Raw genomic sequence first — 14,458 nt, forward strand, 5'->3', positions numbered from 1 at the left:
TTTATTTTCTTTCTCATTTGGCCAATATCTCAGGCACCTTTTGAGCTGGGAAGCTAATATTTGGACATGAGTGACCAAGTGATGTGGCTATCAAGGATATTTTTGATTTATTGATTAATCATTTCATCTATTAAGTATTTATTGATTAATCGATTAATTATTTATTGAGTAATCAATTAATTATTTAATTTTTTATAAATGACTTATTTAATTAAATTTCTAAAAGATACATCTTCGGATGAAGCACTAGTGCTTTAGGTATGCTATTAGCCAATTGATTAAGAAAATATTTTGTGATAATCTTTTATTGATTTTAATTATACAATTAATCAATCAATTAGTGTACACCTCTCCCTCCCAATGCAGCCTCAATGAGCTGCACTGCGGTATTGCCGGGCGCCGGAGGCGCCCCGGCAATGCCGCGCTGCAGCATATTTAATTATTTGGCATGGGGCGGTGTACTTTGAATGTATGTGTACTTGTTGTACACCGCTCCTTTCCTATGCCATCTCCAGGCATTGCAAATCGTCATTGCCGGGCACCAAAGGGGGCTCGGCAGTGACGCACGCTGAAAGAGAGTACTCAGTTTTCACTCTGGTTTCTTGTTGTACACCGCTCCTTTCCTATGCCATCTCCAGGCATTGCAAATCGTCATTGCCGGGCACCAAAGGGGGCTCGGCAGTGACGCACGCTGAAAGAGAGTACTCAGTTTTCACTCTGGTTTCTTGTTTTCTTTCTTGGTTGTCCGGACGATATCTCAGCCATCCTTTGAGCTAGGAAGCTGAAATTTCGGCACAGTAGTGAGCAAGTCCTTTGTCAAATACGGTATTTTTTGTTTTTTGAATAATCAATTAATTGAGGAGTTATTTAATTATTAGCGTTTAATTAAGTACTTATTTAATTAATTAAATTTCATTTATCTTCTGACCATTATTAACTCAGGCACCTTTTGAGTTAGGAAGCTGATATTTGGACATGCCAATGACCAGGTGATTTGGCTGCAAAGGATATTTTTGATTTATTAATTAATCAATTAATCGATTAATTATTTAATTATTCGATTAATGACAAAAAAATTTTTTTTTTTTAAGTTACAGATTCTGATGAAATAGTGGTAGTTTATGTGTTCTCTGACCAAATTGATTAATAATTTAATTTTTTTATGATTATTATTTATTTATTTTCATTATTAATCATTTATTTATTTTCTTTCTCATTTGGCCAATATCTCAGGCACCTTTTGAGCTGGGAAGCTAATATTTGGACATGAGTGACCAAGTGATGTGGCTATCAAGGATATTGTACACCGCTCCTTTCCTATGCCACCTCCAGGCATTGCAAATCGTCATTGCCGGGCACCGAAGGGGGCTCGGCAGTGACGCACGCTGAAAGAGAGTACTCAGTTTTCACTCTGGTTTCTTGTTTGTTTTCTTGTTTGTTTTCTTTCTTGTTTTCTTGGTTGTCCGGGCGATATCTCAGCCATCCTTTGAGCTAGGAAGCTGAAATTTCGGCACAGTAGTGAGCAAGTCCTTTGTCAAATACGGTATTTTTTGTTTTTTGAATAATCAATTAATTGAGGAGTTATTTAATTATTAGCGTTTAATTAAGTACTTATTTAATTAATTAAATTTCATTTCTCTTCTGACCATTATTAACTCAGGCACCTTTTGAGTTAGGAAGCTGATATTTGGACATGCCAATGACCAGGTGATTTGGCTGCAAAGGATATTTTTGATTTATTAATTAATCAATTAATCGATTAATTATTTAATTATTCGATTAATGACAAAAAAATTTTTTTTTTTAAAGTTACAGATTCTGATGAAATAGTGGTAGTTTATGTGTTCTCTGACCAAATTGATTAATAATTTAATTTTTTTATGATTATTATTTATTTATTTTCATTATTAATCATTTATTTATTTTCTTTCTCATTTGGCCAATATCTCAGGCACCTTTTGAGCTGGGAAGCTAATATTTGGACATGAGTGACCAAGTGATGTGGCTATCAAGGATATTTTTGATTTATTGATTAATCATTTCATCTATTAATTATTTATTGATTAATCGATTAATTATTTATTGAGTAATCAATTAATTATTTAATTTTTTATAAATGACTTATTTAATTAAATTTCTAAAAGATACATCTTCGGATGAAGCACTAGTGGTTTAGTTATGCGATTAGCCAATTGATTATGAAAATATTTTGTGATAATCTTTTATTGATTTTAATTATACAATTAATCAATCAATTAGTGTACACCTCTCCCTCCCAATGCAGCCTCAATGAGCTGCACTGCGGTATTGCCGGGCGCCAGAGGCGCCCCGGCAATGCCGCGCTGCAGCATATTTAATTATTTGGCATGGGGCGGTGTACTTTGAATGTATTTGTACTTGTTTTTGATTTATTGATTAATCATTTCATCTATTAAGTATTTATTGATTAATCGATTAATTATTTATTGAGTAATCAATTAATTATTTAATTTTTTATAAATGACTTATTTAATTAAATTTCTAAAAGATACATCTTCGGATGAAGCACTACTGGTTTAGTTATGCGATTAGCCAATTGATTATGAAAATATTTTGTGATAATCTTTTATTGATTTTAATTATACAATTAATCAATCAATTAGTGTACACCTCTCCCTCCCAATGCAGCCTCAATGAGCTGCACTGCGGTATTGCCGGGCGCCGGAGGCGCCCCGGCAATGCCGCGCTGCAGCATATTTAATTATTTGGCATGGGGCGGTGTACTTTGAATGTATGTGTACTTGTTGTACACCGCTCCTTTCCTATGCCATCTCCAGGCATTGCAAATCGTCATTGCCGGGCACCAAAGGGGGCTCGGCAGTGACGCACGCTGAAAGAGAGTACTCAGTTTTCACTCTGGTTTCTTGTTTGTTTTCTTTCTTGGTTGTCCGGGCGATATCTCAGCCATCCTTTGAGCTAGGAAGCTGAAATTTCGGCACAGTAGTGAGCAAGTCCTTTGTCAAATACGGTATTTTTTGTTTTTTAGTAGTGAGCAAGTCCTTTGTCAAATACGGTATTTTTTGTTTTTTGAATAATCAATTAATTGAGGAGTTATTTAATTATTAGCGTTTAATTAGGTACTTATTTAATTAATTAAATTTCATTTCTCTTCTGACCATTATTAACTCAGGCACCTTTTGAGTTCGGAAGCTGATATTTGGACATGCCAATGACCAGGTGATTTGGCTGCAAAGGATATTTTTGATTTATTAATTAATCAATTAATCAATTAATCGATTAATTATTTAATTATTCCATTAATGACATTTTTTTTTTTTTTAAGTTACAGATTCTGATGAAATAGTGGTAGTTTATGTGTTCTCTGACCAAATTGATTAATAATTTAATTTTTTTATGATTATTATTTATTTATTTTCATTATTAATCATTTATTTATTTTCTTTCTCATTTGGCCAATATCTCAGGCACCTTTTGAGCTGGGAAGCTAATATTTGGACATGAGTGACCAAGTGATGTGGCTATCAAGGATATTTTTGATTTATTGATTAATCATTTCATCTATTAATTATTTATTGATTAATCGATTAATTATTTATTGAGTAATCAATTAATTATTTAATTTTTTATAAATGACTTATTTAATTAAATTTCTAAAAGATACATCTTCGGATGAAGCACTAGTGGTTTAGTTATGCGATTGGCCAATTGATTATGAAAATATTTTGTGATAATCTTTTATTGATTTTAATTATACAATTAATCAATCAATTAGTGTACACCTCTCCCTCCCAATGCAGCCTCAATGAGCTGCACTGCGATATTGCCGGGCGCCTCAGGCGCCCCGGCAATGCCGCGCTGCAGCATATTTAATTATTTGGCATGGGGCGGTGTACTTTGAATGTATGTGTACTTGTTTTCTTTCTTGGTTGTCCGGACGATATCTCAGCCATCCTTTGAGCTAGGAAGCTGAAATTTCGGCACAGTAGTGAGCAAGTCCTTTGTCAAATACGGTATTTTTTGTTTTTTGAATAATCAATTAATTGAGGAGTTATTTAATTATTAGCGTTTAATTAAGTACTTATTTAATTAATTAAATTTCATTTATCTTCTGACCATTATTAACTCAGGCACCTTTTGAGTTAGGAAGCTGATATTTGGACATGCCAATGACCAGGTGATTTGGCTGCAAAGGATATTTTTGATTTATTAATTAATCAATTAATCGATTAATTATTTAATTATTCGATTAATGACAAAAAATTTTTTTTTTTTTAAGTTACAGATTCTGATGAAATAGTGGTAGTTTATGTGTTCTCTGACCAAATTGATTAATAATTTAATTTTTTTATGATTATTATTTATTTATTTTCATTATTAATCATTTATTTATTTTCTTTCTCATTTGGCCAATATCTCAGGCACCTTTTGAGCTGGGAAGCTAATATTTGGACATGAGTGACCAAGTGATGTGGCTATCAAGGATATTTTTGATTTATTGATTAATCATTTCATCTATTAAGTATTTATTGATTAATCGATTAATTATTTATTGAGTAATCAATTAATTATTTAATTTTTTATAAATGACTTATTTAATTAAATTTCTAAAAGATACATCTTCGGATGAAGCACTACTGGTTTAGTTATGCGATTAGCCAATTGATTATGAAAATATTTTGTGATAATCTTTTATTGCTTTTAATTATACAATTAATCAATCAATTAGTGTACACCTCTCCCTCCCAATGCAGCCTCAATGAGCTGCACTGCGGTATTGCCGGGCGCCGGAGGCGCCCCGGCAATGCCGCGCTGCAGCATATTTAATTATTTGGCATGGGGCGGTGTACTTTGAATGTATGTGTACTTGTTTGTTTTCTTTCTTGTTTTCTTTCTTGTTTGTCCGGGCGATATCTCAGCCATCCTTTGAGCTAGGAAGCTGAAATTTCGGCACAATAGTGAGCAAGTCTTTTGTCAAAAACGGTATTTTTTTTTTTTGATTAATCAATAAATTGAGGAGTTATTTAATTATTAGCGATTAATTAAGTACTTATTTAATTAATCAAATTTCCTTTCTCTTCTGACCATTAACTCAGGCACCTTTTGAGTTAGGAAGCTGACATTTGGACATGCCAATGACCAGGTGATTTGGCTGCAAAGGATATTTTTGATTTATTAATTAATCAATTAATCGATTAATTATTTAATTATTCGATTAATGACAAAAAAATTTTTTTTTTTAAAGTTACAGATTCTGATGAAATAGTGGTAGTTTATGTGTTCTCTGACCAAATTGATTAATAATTTAAGTTTTTTATGATTATTATTTATTTATTTTCAGTATTAATCATTTATTTATTTTCTTTCTCATTTGGCCAATATCTCAGGCACCTTTTGAGCTGGGAAGCTAATATTTGGACATGAGTGACCAAGTGATGTGGCTATCAAGGATATTTTTGATTTATTGATTAATCATTTCATCTATTAATTATTTATTGATTAATCGATTAATTATTTCTTGAGTAATCAATTAATTATTTAATTTTTTATAAATGACTTATTTAATTAAATTTCTAAAAGATACATCTTCGGATGAAGCACTCGTGGTTTAGTTATGCGATTAGCCAATTGATTATGAAAATATTTTGTGATAATCTTTTATTGCTTTTAATTATACAATTAATCAATCAATTAGTGTACACCTCTCCCTCCCAATGCAGCCTCAATGAGCTGCACTGCGGTATTGCCGGGCGCCGGAGGCGCCCCGGCAATGCCGCGCTGTAGGATATTTAATTATTTGGCATGGGGGCGGTGTACTTTGAATGTATGTGTACTTGTCATACTTATATTTATTATACTTATATTTATCATACTTCTATTTATCATCTTATATTTATCATACTTATATTTATCATACTTATATTTATCATACTTATATTTATCATACTTATATTTATCATACTTATATTTATCATACTTATATTTATCATACTTATATTTATCATACTTATCATACTTATATTTATCATACTTATCATACTTCTATTTGTCATACTTATCGTACTTTTATTTATCATATTTATCATACTTTTATTTATCATACTGATCATACTTCTATTTATCATACTTATCATACTTCTATTTGTCATACTTATCAAACTTCTATTTGTCATACTTATATTTATCATACTTATATTTATCATACTTATATTTATCATACTTATCATACTTCTATTCATCATACTTATCATACTTCTATTTGTCATACTTATCATACTTATATTTATCATACTCATTATACTTTTATTTATCATACTTATCATACTTCTATTTATCATATTTATCGTACTTATATTTATCATACTTATATTTATCATACTTATATTTATCATACTTATATTTATCATATTTATATTTATCATACTTATATTTATCATACTTCTATTTATCATCTTATATTTATCATACTTATATTTATCATACTTCTATTTATCATACTTCTATTTATCATACTTATATTTATCATACATATATTTATCATACTTATATTTATCATACTTATATTTATCATACTTATATTTATCATACTTATATTTATCATAAATATAAGTATGATAAATATAAGTATGATAAATATATGTATGATAAATGGAAGTATGATAAATATAAGTATGATAAATATAAGATGATAAATAGAAGTATGATAAATATAAGTATGATAAATATACGTATGATAAATAGAAGTATGATAAATAGAAGTATGATAAATAGAAGTATGATAAATATAAGTTTCATACTTATATTTATCATACTTATATTTATCATACATATATTTATCATCTTATATTTATCATACTTATATTTATCATATTTATATTTATCATACTTATATTTATCATACTTATATTTATCATACTTATCATACTTATATTTATCATACTTATCATACTTCTATTTGTCATACTTATCATACTTTTATTTATCATACTTATCATACTTCTATTTATCATACTTATCATACTTCTATTTATCATACTTATCATCCTTCTATTTGTCATACTGTTATGGATTCGTCACTTCCGTTGTGGTGGTTTTCATCCACTGTAAATATTTCTGATTCCAGGTACTATTATTGTGTTCAAATGGTTTATTGTTCATGAACTGTTTTCAAAAGGTAAAAAAGTTAATGTTAAAATAAACAGGAAACTGGATTGGGAACCGGGGGACGAAGAAGAGGAAGAAAAAGAAAAAGGGCGGAGCGAGAGTCGGACAAGAAAGCCGAGTCGCTCCGAGTTCTGAAGTGAATGTTGGCGAGCAAGAGTCACTCGAGAACTTTTGGGTTTCCGGGAAAGGGATGCCTGCGACAGAGTTGTCATCGCTGTGACCGATCAACCTGCGTGTCAAGTTTTTGGCGGTGGATTCCGAGGAGAATTATCGCCGGGCTGTTACGTCTCAAGAGTGGGTCGTCGGCCATTTTGACTTGCGCAGGACTTGTGCTTCACTCACGGTTTCGTTTCTTTTCGACCATTTTCACCGCATTCAGACGTCGATCTGGGGCGGGTGTGTGACGTGGCTTTTTGAAGGTTACTTCGTCCATACCCGAGGGTGTGATCTCTTGGTCGCCTGTAGGGCGCCTTCGGATTTCCCAGTCGACTTGAGGGCGCCTTTGTACAGCTTAGGTGGTGTGACTGTACTTGCCATCCGCACGGGATTCTGGTCTCGATTGGACATCGTTCTGGCGATCGCTGGAGCGAAGCAACGTTGGCTTGAAGCCAGGAATAAGAGACATTGGGGAATGTTCTTGTTTCACTCACTTGGAGCACAGTGAGTTCTGGATTACAAAAATGATGGTACCATCATAGGACATATTAATGATTGTACTATTGAATACTATTATTGTTGTACTGTTATTCTTGTGTGATCTTAATACAATATTTGTTTGTGAGTAACAATTGGGGTGGCTTCTCCATTGATCTTTGACATACAGAATAACGCATTTTTCTGCCGTGACTCCTCTCGGGGCTCGGAGGTACACCGTGACCAGGGGGTCGGGGAGGAGCACGTAACAGAAATTGGGGGCTCGTCCAATTGGCTCGGGGGCTCGAAATTGGGTCTTCGTCCAGGATTAAATTCCCTGATAACATTCGTCAGGGATTAAATTCCCTGATAACATTCATCCGGGATAGAATTCCCTAACATTCCCAACATTCCCAAATTTGGAATTTTTCTAACATTCCCAAATTTTTCAAAAAAATTGGAAAAAAATTTGTGTGAAGGTTAACAGGTGTTAACTGATAGTCACCATGGTGTTTGACGCAGAACAGTTTGAGGCGTCCCCTAATGAGGCACAGTTCCAAGCGTTAAAAAAAATCGGAACTCTTGATCTTGGCCAGACATTTTAACTTGGAGGTCCGAGTTATTAATATGAAGAAAGCAGAGATGCAGACATTGGTGGTAGAATCTCTGGTGGGACAGGGAACATGGACAGAGGTAGCCTTGGATTGGTTACCCGAGGAAAAAGAAAATGTGGAGCTCTGGAAAATGGAGATGCAACTGCAGAGCCAGGGAAGGTTAAAAGCAGAGGAAAGGAGAGCTGCAAGAGAACTCGAGGAGAGAAAAGCAGAGGAAAGAACAGAGGAAAGGAGAGCTGAAAAGGAACTCAAGGAGAGAAAAGCAGAGGAAAGAGCAGAGGAAAGGAGAGCTAAAAAGGAACTCGAGGAAAGAAGAGTATAACAGGAACGAGAACACGAGGAGAGAAGAACCGAGGAAAGGAGAGCTGAAGAAGAAAGAAGAGCAAAGGAAAGAGCAGCGGAAAGGAAAGCCGAAAGGGAGTTAAAGGAACGTGACATGGAGTATCAGAAGGAAGTTAAACTCAAGGAGCTGGAATTAATGGGAGAATGAGGAGAAGTAGCATCCATGCCGGCTGGTTCGACAACTAGTCAGAACACCTGGGATGTTGGTTAACATGTGAGGCTGGTTCCACCCTTCAATGAAAAGGAGGTAGCCAAGTTTTTTTTACACTTTGAGAAAGTGGCTCAAATGCTAAAATGGCCTGTGTGGTCCTGGACTATGTTAGTGCAAAGTGTTCTGGTGGGTAAAGCTCAAGATATATTTTCGGCTTTATCGATTGACAAATGTACAGATTATGAGGAAGTGAAGAAAGCCATTCTCAAAGCCTATGAATTGGTCCCTGACGCTTACCGGCAAAAATTCCGGAATGCCAGGAAGAGGGAGAGTGAGACCCATGTGGAGTTGGCCAGAATGAAGGAAACCATGTTTGATCGGTGGTGTGATTCGAAGGGGGTTGGGAAAGACTTCAACCTGTTGCGACAATTGATCTTGGTGGAGGAATTCAAACAGTGTGTCCACGCAGACATTAAAGTACATCTGGAGGAAAAGAAAGTACCAGAGTTGTATGAGGCTGCAACCGTGGCAGATGACTATGCCTTGACACACAGGATGGGGTTCCACAAACCTAACTTCCTGCCTAGAGCTAGCCAGGGGAGTTATGGTAAATCAGGGGCGGAGAACAAATATTCGTGGAGGCGGCCTAGAGATGACTATGAGGACAAATCTGATACCGCGACTTTTAGGGATCAGAAGACTACAGTTCCAAGACAGATTTATCTTCCAGGGGGCCCGAGGCAGACCTCGAGTTTTTCCTCCGGGCCTACTTGCGCTTTTTGCAAGAAATCTGGGCATTTGATGTCCCAATGTTATGCCCTGGAAAGGAAAAATCAGGAGCGGAGTCAGACTAGTACAACTCCGAATGCATTGGCAAATGCGAGAAATCGTCCTTGGAGGACAGTGCCTTGTGAAGGTTCCCATGCCAAAGTTATGGCATCACAGAACGACCTTGTTCAAGAGGGTTACAAACCTTTTATTTCAGAGGGGTTTGTGTCACTGGATGGAAACTTGACTAACCAAAGACCTGTTATGGTATTGAGGGACACAGGAGCACATCAATCTTTTATGCTTGAGGGCATTTTGCCATTGTCAGAGAAGACGGCAACTGGTGTTAGTGTTCTTTCACAGGGGGTTGGTGGCTGTGTTAAAGCCCCACTTCATGTCATCCATTTGAAGTCTGATTTGGTGTCATGACCGGTCACCGTAGGGTTACAAGCCACTCTACCTGTAGAGGGAATATATTTTGTTATAGGGAATGATTTGGCCAGTGGTCAAGTTTCTGGTAACCTGATGTTTGTTGAAAAGCCTAGCATGAAAAATAACACTGCACAGTTAGAGCAGAAGATTCCGGGTATCTTTCCATCCTGTGCCGCGATTCGTGCTATGGGTCGGAAGCGCTCTGAAGAGAAGAGGAAGGTACTGACGTCACGCTTTGGACAGGCACGTCTTGTCAGGTACCCAAAAACTAAGTGTCAGCACACACAAGTCAGGGAAGGAGGCAATGTTGGCAAGCTCTTTGTAGGTGGACTGAACTTCAAAACCAGGGAAGTTGTTCTGGACTCTGTCTTCGGCCAATATGGACCACTCTTGGAAGTGCGGCTGATAGAAGACAGGGAGACGCAAAAGTCAAGAGGGTTTGGCTTTGTCACGTTTGAAAACACAAAGGATGCCAAGGATGCAGAAAAGGATTTGAATGGCAAGGATTTGGATGGTCGGACCTTAATAGTAGAGAAGGCAGTCCATGGGCGTCGAGGGGGCTACAGAGGAGGAAAACGTGGAGGTAGTTTCAGGAGTGGCTCTGGCTCCCGGGGTGGGAGTAGTAGTTTTGGTGGTGGCCACAGTCGAGATTACTATGGAGGCTCCCAGAGTTACGGCAGCTCCCGAAGGGATGATTATCAGGGTAGTGGCCGAGAAGGAGACCGCTATTCACATGACTACAGCGACAAGCGCTCCAACCGTGATTATTATGAAAGTTAGGAAGAGTTTGAAGCACTGAATGCTGCGGAGCAGCTGAGCCAAGATTCCTACACGGATTAACCGTGAACTCCACGTTCCTAAAGACGTCCATGTAGTGAATACTTCCAGGCCTCACCACCCAACCACCATGAAACCTGGCTCTCATCTCGGCCTCCCTAAAAAGTGCTGTAGATTTGCTTGACTTTAGATTTTTGATCACAACCCCTTAACCTTCATTCAAAAAATAAAAAACATAAAAAACAGAGGTTGAGGAGATGGAGTTTGGCTTTGCAGGAGTTCAACTTGGAAATTGAGCATGTAAAGGGACAATGTCGTTGCTGATGCTTTGTCCAGAGTGAACTAACTTTGGAAATCTCTGTAGGTTGTTTGAAGTTTTGTTGCTTTATTTTTGGGAAATATTGATTATCGTTGCTCACGGGAATGGATGATCTGGGTGTGAGTTTTACTTTTGTTTGTTGGAGGAGTTTTGCCTGCAAAGAAAGTGTTCACTGTGTTCAAACTTTCTTTCTTGAGGGGGGGAAGTGTTACGGATTCGTCACTTCCGTGTGGTGGTTTTCATCCACTGTAAATATTTCTGATTCCAGGTACTATTATTGTGTTCAAAAGGTTTATTGTTCATGAACTGTTTTCAAAAGGTAAAAAAGTTAATGTTAAAAGAAACAGGGAACTGGATCGGGAACCGGATGACGAAGAAGAGGAAGAAAAAGAAAAATGGCGAAGCGAGAGTCGGACAAGAAAGCCGAGTCACTCCGAGTTCTGAAGTGAACGTTGGCGAGAAAGAGTCACTGGCGAACTTTTGGGTTTCCGGGAAAGGGATGCCTGCGACAGAGTTGTCATCACTGTGACCGATCAACCTGCGTGTCAAGGTTTTGGCGGTGGATTCCGAGGAGAATTATCGCCGGGCCGTTACGTCTCAAGAGCGGGTCGTCGGCCATTTTGACTCGCGCAGGACTTGTGCTTCGCTCGCGGTTTCGTTTCTTTTCGACCATTTTCACCGCATTCAGACGTCGATCTGGGCCGTGTTTGTGACGTGGCTTTTTGAAGGTAACTTCGTCCATACCCGAGGGTGTGATCTCTCGGTCGCCTGTCGGGCGCCTTCGGATTTCCCAGTCGCCTTGAGGGCGCCTTTGTACAGCTTCGGCGGTGTGACTGTACTTGCCATCCGCACGGGATTCTGGTCTCGATTGGACATCGTTCTGGCGATCGCTGGAGCGAAGCAACGTTGGCTTGAAGCCGGGAATAAGAGACATTGGGGAATGTTCTTGTTTCACTCACTTGGAGCACAGTGAGTTCTATATTACAAAAATGATGGTACTGAAGGAGCTGTGCTCCAACGCGAGTCGAAAGAATTGACGCGACCAAAGACGGAAATTCATCCGAGTTGCTTTATTACACGTATCAAACTCGGGTACTCTGAAAAGCCCGTTTATCGGGCAGCAATATATATACACATTTATGCCGGAGCGTTTGCCCGGGAAAAGCGAGACCGGGCATGCCCGGGTGTCAAGGGCGAGTCCTGGAAAGGCGAGTCTGGACATGCCCGGGCGTCCTGGACGCGGCCTGGCAAGTTGAGGCTGGGCGTGCCCGGGCGCTCTGGGCGAGCCCTGGAAAGGCGAGAGCGGGCATGCCCGGACGCTCTGGGCGAGCCCTGGAAAGGCGAGAGCGGGCATGCCCGGGAAAGACGAGACCGGGCGTGCCCGCGAGGTTCGGGCGTGCCCGGGAACAGCGAGTCCGGGCATGCCCGGGAGAGGCGCGTCTGGGCCCGTCCGGACGAGCCCGGCATGGCGATTGCGCCCTGGCCGCGACCTGGCAGGTGCAAGGCGATTGTGTACATCCAGCGGGAACCGCTACAGTACCATCATAGGACATATTGATTGTACTTGTGAATACTATTATTGTTGTACTGTTATTCTGGTGTGATCTTAATACAATATTTGTTTGTGAGTAACAATTGGGGTGGCTTCTCCATTGATCGTTGACGTACAGAATAACACATTTTTCTGCCGTGACTCCGCTCGGGGCTCGGAGGTACACCATGACCAGGGGGTCGGGGAGGAGCACGTAACAATACTTATCATACTTCTATTTATCATACTTATCATACTTATATTTATCATACTTATCATACTTCTATATATAATACTTATCATACTTATATTTATCATACTTATCATACTTCTATTTATCATACTTATCATACTTTTATTTATCATACTTATCATACTTCTATTTATCATACTTATCATACTTCTATTTATCATACTTATCATACTTCTATTTGTCATACTTATCATACTTTTATTTATCAAAATTATCATGCTTCTATTTATCATATTTATCATACTTCTATTTATCATACTTCTATTTATCATACTTATATTTATCATGCTTATATTTATCATACTTGTATTTATCATACTTATATTTATCATACTTGTATTTATCATACTTATATTTATCGTACTGTGGTGCGGGAGCACACACGTTGAACAAAGGTAGGCCACAACGCTTTGGTTATCATCGAGCTCTTTATTCATTGCTCACTGATCCGCACTGGGGCGCTCCGGGCTGCGCGCCCGGTGTATATCCCTCGGCCACGCCTACCCCTAGGGCGTGGCCGCCGCTCACTTGGTGCGTGGAATGATGCCCTCACGCCAGTGAGCTTTCGTGTCCGCCACACACACCCCCCCAGAATTCCCGCGCACCTGGAGGGCCAGTTTGCGGGGCAACCGGATGACCTGGCCGAAGCGCCCTCTGGCGACTGGCGGCGTCCGGGGTGCAAGGATGCCTCCGGTTGCACCCGGGATGGGTGCAGGCCCCGGGGGCGGTGTGCCGGCGGGCCTGGGCGGTGCCGGGGGTCCGCCCGCAGGGGGGCGGCCCCAACACGGGGGCCGAGCCACCGGCGGTGGGTGGTCCACGTCGAGGTGGGCCGGCTTGAGGCGATCCACCGAGACGCGGTCGGGAGTGCCGCCGATGTCGAAGGTGAAATGTTTCACCCCGGTCTCCAGCACGCGGAAAGGCCCGTCGTACGGGGGCCGCAGTGGTGTCCAGTGGGCGTCGTGCCGGACGAAGACGTACTCCGCAGTGCGAAGCTCCGGGGCGACGTGCGTAGGCGGGTGCCCGTGGTGCGCCGTCGGCACCGGGGCGAACCTCCGGGCGGTCTCCTGCAGCGCGGAGCGCTCCTGCGCCGCGGACCATGGTGCCTTGGGGTCGGGGAGGAACTCGCCCGGCACCCGCAGCGGTTGTCCGAAGACCAACTCCACCGCGAATGCACGCAGGTCGTCCTTGGGCGCCGTCCGGAGGCCCAGGGGAGCCTGTCGACCCAGCCGCCGTCGCGGAGGGTGGCCCGGAGTGCGGCCTTCAACGAGCGGTGGAACCGCTTGCACAGGCCGTTGGCCTGGGGGTGGTAGGCCGTGGCTCGGTGCAGCTGGACCCCGAGCCCCCGTGCGACCGCCCCCCAGAGCTCCGAGGTGAACTGGGGGCCGCGGTCGGACAAGATGTCCGAGGGGGCGCCGAACCGGGCGACCCAGGTGGCGATGAACGCCTGCGCGATGTCCGCCGCCGTCGTCGCCGCCAA

General features: G+C 40.1%; 1 protein-coding gene across 11 annotated transcripts in view; it reads left to right on the forward strand.

Annotated features, from left to right (window-relative positions):
- LOC137421193 (actin-binding LIM protein 1) overlaps positions 1-14,458 on the forward strand; it is a 488,353-nt gene that overhangs the window by 352,653 nt on the left and 121,242 nt on the right. The window lies entirely within an intron of this gene.

Source organism: Myxine glutinosa, chromosome 2, assembly GCF_964187855.1.
Source record: "Myxine glutinosa chromosome 2, kmMyxGlut1.1, whole genome shotgun sequence".
NCBI lineage: Eukaryota > Metazoa > Chordata > Myxini > Myxiniformes > Myxinidae > Myxine > Myxine glutinosa.